This window comes from Hylobates moloch, unplaced genomic scaffold, assembly GCF_009828535.3.
Source record: "Hylobates moloch isolate HMO894 unplaced genomic scaffold, HMol_V3 SCAFFOLD_5, whole genome shotgun sequence".
In the NCBI taxonomy this organism is placed as follows: Eukaryota; Metazoa; Chordata; class Mammalia; order Primates; family Hylobatidae; genus Hylobates; species Hylobates moloch.
Window position 1 is genome coordinate 84481909 of NW_026652280.1, and position 8681 is coordinate 84490589.

Below are 8681 nucleotides of genomic sequence, written 5' to 3' on the forward strand. Positions count from 1 at the left end.
ATTTCAGTGGCATTAACTACATTTACGTTTTGTAACAATCACCACCATCCATCTCTAGAATTGTTTTCATGTTTCCAAACTGAAGCTGTGTCTATATTAAACATTAGCTCCCATTCTCCCCACCCCCTAGTCCCTGCAACCACCATGCTACTTTCTGTCTCTATAAATTTGACTACTCTAAGTACCTCATTGTTAGCATCATGTCCTCAAGGTTCATCCATGTTGTTACATATGTCCCAATGGCCTTTCTTTTTAAGGCTGAATAATATTCCATTGTATACATGTATATACTACACTTTGTGTATCCATTTGTTCGTCCATGGACACTCAGGTTGGATCTACCGTTTAGCTATGGTGAAACAGTGCTGCTATAAACAAGGGTGCGCAAATATCTGTTCAAGACCTTGCTTTCAGTTCCTTTGGGTAAATACCCAGAAGTGGAATGGCCGGATCACATTTTTAATTTTTTGAGGAACTGCCACATTGTTTTCCATTGTGTCTATACCAATTTACATTCCCACCAAACTTTATGTTTTTGTTTCTCTTTTTTTTCTTTTTTTGAGACAGAGTTTCGCTCTTGTTGCCCAGGCTGGAGCTCTACGTTACCATCTCCACTCATTGCAACCTCCGCTTCCTGGGTTCAAGCGATTCTTCTGCCTCAGCCTCCCCAGTAGCTGGGATTACAGGTGCCCGCCACCATGCCTGGCTAATTTTTTGCATTTTTAGTAGAGACAGGGTTTCATCATGTTGGCCAGGCTGGTCTTGAACTCCTGACCTCAGGTGATCCATCCATCTTGGCCTCCCAAAGTGCTGGGATTACAGGCATGAGCCATCACTCCCGGCCAACTTTTTGTTTTTCACTTGAATTTTCTGCCATCATATAGAGACTGGAGATTTGACATACTATCAGGAATGGGATTTAAACCCAGGTCTGTGGGACCCCACAACCTGTACTTGACTGCCTCTCTCTCTCCCCACAGGGGTTCAGCTTCAGGCCCTGGTAACATTTGTGAAGGCAGAGGGTCGGGGAACTGAAGGGCCAGCACTTTCTTACCTGCGGGGCCCCTCAGCACTTGAGTGGCTTATCTCCTGCTTTCTGGGGAGGGGAAGACAAGTAAAAAGGACACCATCCTTAGAGCTTCACCCAGTGGAAGGCAGCAACTCACCCTGGACCTGCGCTGAGGCCGGAGTAGCCATGGAAGGAGGAGATTCTTGTCCTGGGTCCTCAAAGTGCTCTCAACTCACCCTGCATCAGGCATCAGCCACAGGGCCCTGGGAAACCACTCGGGGCTGGTCTGCCCTGTTGGGGTGCAGAAAGGGAACTAGGTAGCCGAACTGAAGTATTGGATTAGCAGCTCAGGATACCTCCTTCAAACAAGGTAGCTGGCCGGGCGCGGTGGCTCACACCTGTAATCCCAGCACTTTGGGAGGTCGAGGCGGGTGGATCACCTGAGGTCAGGAGTTCGAGACCAGCCTGGCTAACATGATGAAACTCCCTCTCTACTAAAAATACAAAAATCAGCCAGGTGTGGTGGTGTGCGCCTGTAATCCCAGCTACTTGGGAGGCTGAAGCAGGAAAATCACTTGAACCCGGGAGGTGAAGGTTGCAGTAAGCCAAGATCGCACCACTACACTCCAGCCTGGGTGACAAGAGCAAGACTCCATCTCAAAAAACAAAACAAAACAAAAAAAACAAAAAAAAACCCAAACGCTCCCTCCGCCCTAAAAAAAACAAGTAGCTAAGGTAGAGAGAAGGACCTTCCCACTTTGGCTTATCTAGACACTATACTGCACAAATACATCTACAAAGGAATTCCCCAAAATAGGCAGAGAAGTCGTTGGACAATCAACAAAATGACAAATGCCCCTGTGGTGCACTGTTTTACATGCCCAACAGTCATCTATATCCTATTCTCTGTCTTCAAAAAACAGCAACAACATATCTGGCCTATGTAGTATAATGAATCTATCCCTCTTCCTGTCAAAAATACATTCACTCGGCCGGGCACAGTGGCTCACGCCTGTAATTCCAGCATTTTGGGAGGCCGAGGTGGCTGGATCACCTGAGGTCAGGTCAGGAGTTCAAGACCAGCCTGGCCAAGATGGTGAAACTCCGTGTCTACTAAAAATACAAAAATTAGCTGGGCGTGGTGGTGGGTGCCTGTAATCCCAGCTACTCAGGAGGCTGAGGCAGGAGAATCACTTGAACCTGGGATGCAGAGGTTGTAGTGAGCAGAGATCATGCTATTGCACTCCAGCCCAGGCAATAGAGCAAGACTCCGTCTCAAAAAAAAAAAAAAAATACATTCACTCTCTCCAAAGGGAGACAACTCAAAGTCTTGTTAATTATGATATCCACTACCAAGTCCAGGGTTTCTGGATGGTGTCCATTCCTCCTGCAATTCCCTTATCATCCATCTCAACATTTTGCAACCTATGAACTGTATCGTAAAGTTAATTACTACCAATACACCCTATATACAAGAGCAGAGGGAAAAAAAGAAGAATCAAGAATTAAAATCTATTAAAGGCTGGGAGAGTGGCTCACACCTGTAATCCCAACACTTTGGGAGGCCGAGGTGGGTGGATCACCTAAGATCAGGAGTTTGAGACTGGCCTGGCCAACATGGTGAAACCCCGTCCCTACTAATAATACAAAAATTAGCCAGGCGTGGTGGCATGTGCCTGTAATCCCAGCTACTCGGGAAGCTGAGGCAGGAGAATCTGGGAGGCAGAGGTTGCAGTGAGCCGAGATCATGCCATTGCACTCTAGCCTGGACAACAAGAGCAAAATTCCTCCTCAAACAACAACAAAAAAAAACTATTAAAAATATACTAACCGAGTGCAGTAGCTCACGCCTGTAATCCTAACACTCTGGGAGGCCAAGGCAAGCAGACTGCTTGAGCTTAGGAGTTCGAGACAGCCTGGGCAACATAGCAAGACCCCATCTCTACTAAAAATACAAAAAAAAATAGCTGAGCGTGGGTGTGCAACAGTGGTCCCAGCTACTCCGGAGGCTGAGGTGGCAAGGATCCCAGGAGGCAGATGTTGCACCACTGCACTCCAGCGTGGGTAACAGAGCAAGACTCTGTCTCCTAAAAAAAAAAAAATTGTTTTTTTAATTCAGCTGGGTGTTGTGGTACATGCACGTAGTCTCAGCTGCTTGGGAGGCTGAGATGGAAGGATCGCTTGAGCTCAGGAGGTCAAGTCTGCGGTGAGCCAAGATCGCACCACTGCATTCCGGACTGGGCAACAGAGAGAGACCACAGCAAGAAGAGCAATAATATATGGGGAAGCTACAGGCCAGGCGCGGTGGCTCACGCCTGTAATACCAGCACTTTGGGAGGCCGAGGTGGGCAGATCACCTGAGATCAGGAGTTTGAGACCAGCTTGACCAACATGGTGAAACCTCATCTCTACTAAAAATACAAAAATCAGCTGGGCATGGTGGCACGCACCTGTAGTCCCAGCTACTTGGGAGGCTGAAGCAGGAGAATCGCTTGAACCTGGGAGGCAGAGGTTTCAGTAAGCTGAGATTGTGCCACTGCACTCCAGCTTGGGTGACAGAGCGAGACTCCCTCTCAAAAAAAAAAAAAGCTACAGACTTTTTCTACAATAAACATTCAACCCTGGTATGAATAACTTCGCTCCTTCACTACCCAGCTCATGCTCCCTTTACTTTCAGCCTGCATCTTGGCTGTTCAGGGTTGTTTAGAAGGTGATGTGTCCCAGACCTTCATTTTTAAGGAATCTGAGCCCTTGGTGGTTCTCCTTACATAGAGTTTCCTTTTTCCTCAAACTTTTTATTTTGAAACATTTCAAACTTACAGAACTATTCAAATAATAACACAGCAACCCTCCATATACCTTCATCTAGATTTACCAATTATTATCTTCTTCCTCTTTTTTTTTTTTGAGACAGAATCTTGCTCTATTGCACAGGCCGGAGTGCAGTGGCACAACCTGGGCTCACTGCAACCTCCACTTCCCAGATTCAAGCAATTCTCCTGCCTCAGCCCCCCGAGTAGCTGGGACTACAGGTGCCCACCACAACGCCCAGCTAATTTTTTGTATTTTTAGTAGAGACGGGTTTTCACCATGTTAGCCAGGATGGTCTCGATCTTCTGACCTGGTGATCCTCCCGCCTCGGCCTCCCAAAGTGCTGGGATTACAGGCGTGAGCCACCTCGCCCAGTTTACATCTTGCCTCTTTGCTTTATCTCTTTGCATACGCAATTTTTTTCCTGACCTTTTGAAAGTAAGTTGCAGACATCATGACACTTTGTGCTGCATACTTTAGTATTTATTTCCATTAAGTCTTTTTTTTTTTTCTTTTTCTTTTTCTTTAGAGGGAGTCTCACTGTTTTTTTTTTTTTTTTTTTTTTTTTTTTTTTTTTTTAGACAGAGTGGCATGAGCCACCGCGCCCGGCAGAGAATCTGCATTTCTAACCAGTTTCTGGGGATGCTGATGCCGCTGGTTTGAGGACCACACTCTAGAACCACTGGAGCACTGTTTTAGGATACTCTAAGGGAGCCAATGTACAAAGGTTCCTACTGGCCCCCAGTCCAGCTGCTCCTCGCGTCTATGGCCCTCAGACCCCAGCTGGGTGCACTGAGCGCCTCCCCCTTAGGAGTCCAACTTTCCCAAGACTTCAAGCCAACTGCGGTCCATGCAGCTCCTCCCTCACCACAAGGACAGGTACTCACTGGCCCTGCCCCGGTTTTCCTCCAGCGGAGATCAGCGACATAATTTGTGAGACCCAGTGTAAAATGAAAACGTGGGGCCTCTCTTTAAAAAATTAAGAATTTCAATACAGTGACAGTGGAGCATTAGATCAAGCATGGCCCTTCTCCCCAGGGCTTGGCACCTGGGCCCCTGCAATTCAGAGCAGTGATTTGTATTTTTAGTAGAGACGGGGTTTCACCGTGGTCTCGATCTCCTGACCTCGTGATCCGCCCGCCTCGGCCTCCCAAAGTGCTGGGATTACAAGCGTGAGCCACCGCGCCCGGCCCTCTCACTGTGTTGCTCAGGCTGGAGTGCAATGGCACGATCTCGGCTCATTGCAACCTCTGCTTTCCAGGTTCAAGCGATTCTTCCGCCTCAGCCTCCCGAGTAGCTGGGATTACAGGCACCCGCCATCATGCCCGGCTCATTTTTGTATTTTTATAGAGACAGAGTTTCACTGTGTTGGCCAGGCTGGTCTTGAACTCCTGACCTCAAGTGATCCACCTGCCTCGGCCTCCCAAAGTGCTAGGATTACAGGCGTGAGCCATCATGCCCAGCCTTTTTTTTTTTTGAAACGGAATCTCACTCTGTCACCTAGGCTGGAGTGCAGTGGTGCCACCTCTGCTCACTGCAATCTCTGCCTCCTGGGTTCAAGGAATTCTCCTGCCTCAGGCTCCCCAGTAGCTGGGATTACAGGCACCCATCACCACACATGGCTAGTTTTTGTATTTTTAGTAGAGACAGGGTTTCACCGTCTTGGCTAGGCTGGTCTCGAACTCCTGGCCTCAGGTGATCCAACTGCCTTGGACTCCCAAAGTGCTGGGATTACAGGTGTGAGCCACTGTACTCAGCCTTCATTAAGTCTTTATTTAGCTTGTGTGGGCTCTGTTGGGTTTCTTCAATCTGTGGATTGGTGTCTTTTGTTGTTTGTGAAAAATTATCATTTTCTGTTTAAATATTGCCTCTGTCTCTTTTTTTCTTCTTAGTCTCTGGGACTCCAGTTAATGTGTTAGACCTCTCACTATATCCTATATGTCTCTACTTTAATTTTGTATTTCCTGTTCTTTTGTCTTTCTGTGCTGTATTAAAGGCAATATCTTCCAGTTCACTCGTTCTCTCTTCAGTCTAATCTGCTCTTAACCCATTCATTTATGTGAATTTTGGTTACTGTATTATTATTATTATTATTATTATTATTATTTGAGACAGAGTTTTGCTCTCGTTGTCCAGGCTAGAGTGCAATGGTGTGATCTCAGTTCACCTCACCTGGCCAGCCTCAAATTATTTCTAAAAACTTTTTTTTTTTTTGTCGGGGCACAGTGGCTCATGCCTGTAATCCCAGCACTTTGGGAGGCCGAGGCGGGTGGATCACCTGAGGTCGGGAGTTCGAGACCAGCCTGACCAACACGGAGAAACCCTGTCTCTACTAAAAATACAAAATTAGCTGGACATGGTGGCGCACGCCTGTAATCCCAGCTACTCAGGAGGCTGAGTCTTGAGAATAGCTTGAACCCAGGAGGCGGAGGTTGCAGTGAGCCGAGATTGCGCCATTGCACTCCAGCCTGGGCAACAAGAGCAAAACTCCATCTCCAGGGAAAAAAAGAAAAAGTTCTGGAGCGGTGGCTCACACCTGTAATCCCAACACTTTGGGAGGCCGAGGCAGGTGGATCACCTGAGGTCAGGAGTTCGAGACCAACCTGACCAACACAGCAAAACCCCATCTCTACTAAAAATACAAAAATTAGCCGGGCTCGGTGGCAGGCACCTGTAATCCCAGCTACTCGGGAGGCTGAGACATGAGAATAGCTTGAACCTGGGAGGCGGAAGTTACAGTGAGCCGAGATCACGCCATTGAACTCCACCTTGGGCAACAGAGCAAGACTCCGTCTCAAAAAACAAACAACAACAACAACAACAAAAAGAAATAATTTGAGGCCTAGGATTACAGTACATTCTTTCAGAAAGGATGTTACTTGGTACCAAATATGCTTGCTTTTGTCAGGTAACTGGGGACATTTTAAAAATGGGTCCATCTTGGGACAGGAGGGGTGGCTCACGCCTGTAATCCCAACATTTTGGGAGGCCAAGTCAGGTGGATCATGAGGTCAGGAGTTTGAGACCATCCTGGCTAACACGGTGAAACCCTGTCTCTACTAAAAATATAAAAATTTAGCTGGGCATGGTGGCGGGCGCCTGTAGTTCCAGCTACTCAGGAGGCTGAGGCAGGAGAATTGCTTGAACCTGGGAGGCAGAGGCTTCAGTGAGCCGAGATCGTGCCACTGCACTCAGCCTGGGCGACAGAGACTCCATCTCAGAAAAAAAAAAAAAGAAAAAAAAATGGGTCCACCTTAATCCAAGTTCAAGGCTGAGCTTTCCTTTCCCCCTTTCCTGGACCAAACAGATAATAGGATTCTAAACTATAAGTCCATGGAAGTTGATTTGTATCTTATAGCACGTATATGTCAGTGGTGGAGTATCTGACTTTCTACTTTGAGCAAGCTCTGGGTTTTTATTTTTGTCCCTCCCCACAAAGACTGCCAACCAACAGTTTAACTTCATGGTTATATCTTCCAGATCAGTAAATGCCTCCAGGACAAAAACTGCTTCAAAAGCTGAACTTAGCTCTCTGGGTTTTAGCTTCCTCAATGTTGGCACAATAATTCTTCACTGTACTATTAGCTTTTCAATGCTTTTAAGATTTTTTTTCACTTCCTCTTCTTTTTTTAATTTGTCTTCAGAGGGAGGGTTGGAATCAAGTATCTAATCAGGAGCCTATCTCCCCTTACCTACCCAAATAAAATATTAAGAAGAGCCATCCCAGGGGAGTTCCTTGGAGTTTTCTCCCTGCCCCCACTGGGTAATAGCAATCTTAAGCTTTACAACTGGAATTGATCACCCCAACCAACAGTGGGACCCGCTTTTTATTTTCTTGCCCAGTGGCATGTGGAGAGAAATATGGTCTACTGACGATCTGATCGTGATGTAGAGAAACTTACTGTGCCCCCTGGTGGAAGCATTATTCCCTTGGGTCTTAAAAGCTCTAAATCAGCCAGAGTGCAGAGTTGAGATTCCAAGAATGTGCATGTCAAATTCCTACTTCGTGATTCCTGTCTGTCAGAGAAACACTATATATACTGGTTTCTATAGATATAGAGTACCTGTTGTTCGGTGACGTTACATGTCTTTCTTTTCTTTTCTTTTCTTTTTTCTTTTTGAGACAGGGTCTTGCTCTGTCGCCCAGGCTAGAGTACAGTGGAGCCATCTTGGCTCACTGCAAACTCCACCTCCTGGGTTCAAGCGATTCTCATGCCTTAGCCTCCCAAGTAGGTGGGATTACAGGCACCACCACCACGCCCGGCTAATTTTGGTATTTTTTGTAGAGACGGGGTTTCACTATGTTGACCTGGCTGGTCTCGAACTCCTGGTCCCAAGTGATCTGCCAGACTCAGCCTCCCAAAATGCTGGAATTACAGGCATGAGACACCACACCCAGCCTGTAACAGCATTATGTGTAATAGCTCCAAATTGGAAATAACCCAAATGCCCATCAGCAGTGATATGGATTAAACAGCAATGTGAGAACTATTACCACAAAACGACATGAATGAATCTCAGCCAGGCATGGTGTTCGTGCCTGTAATCCCAACACTTCAGGAGGCCAGAATGCAAGGAATGATCAAGGCCAGCCTGGGCAACATAGTGAGACCTGTCTCTATAAAAAAAATCAAAAATTAGCTGGGCATGGTGACATGTGCCTATAGTCCCAGAGAGGCTAAGGTGGGAGGATTGCTTGAATCAGGGAGGTAGAGGTTGCAGTGAGCCAAGATCATGCCACTGAGATCTTTCTTTTTTTTTTGAGACACTGTCTCAAAAAAAAAAAAAAATGATTAGTCAGGGTGTAGTGGTGCGCCTGTAGTCTCAGCTACCTGAGAAGCTGAGGTGGGAGGATTACTTA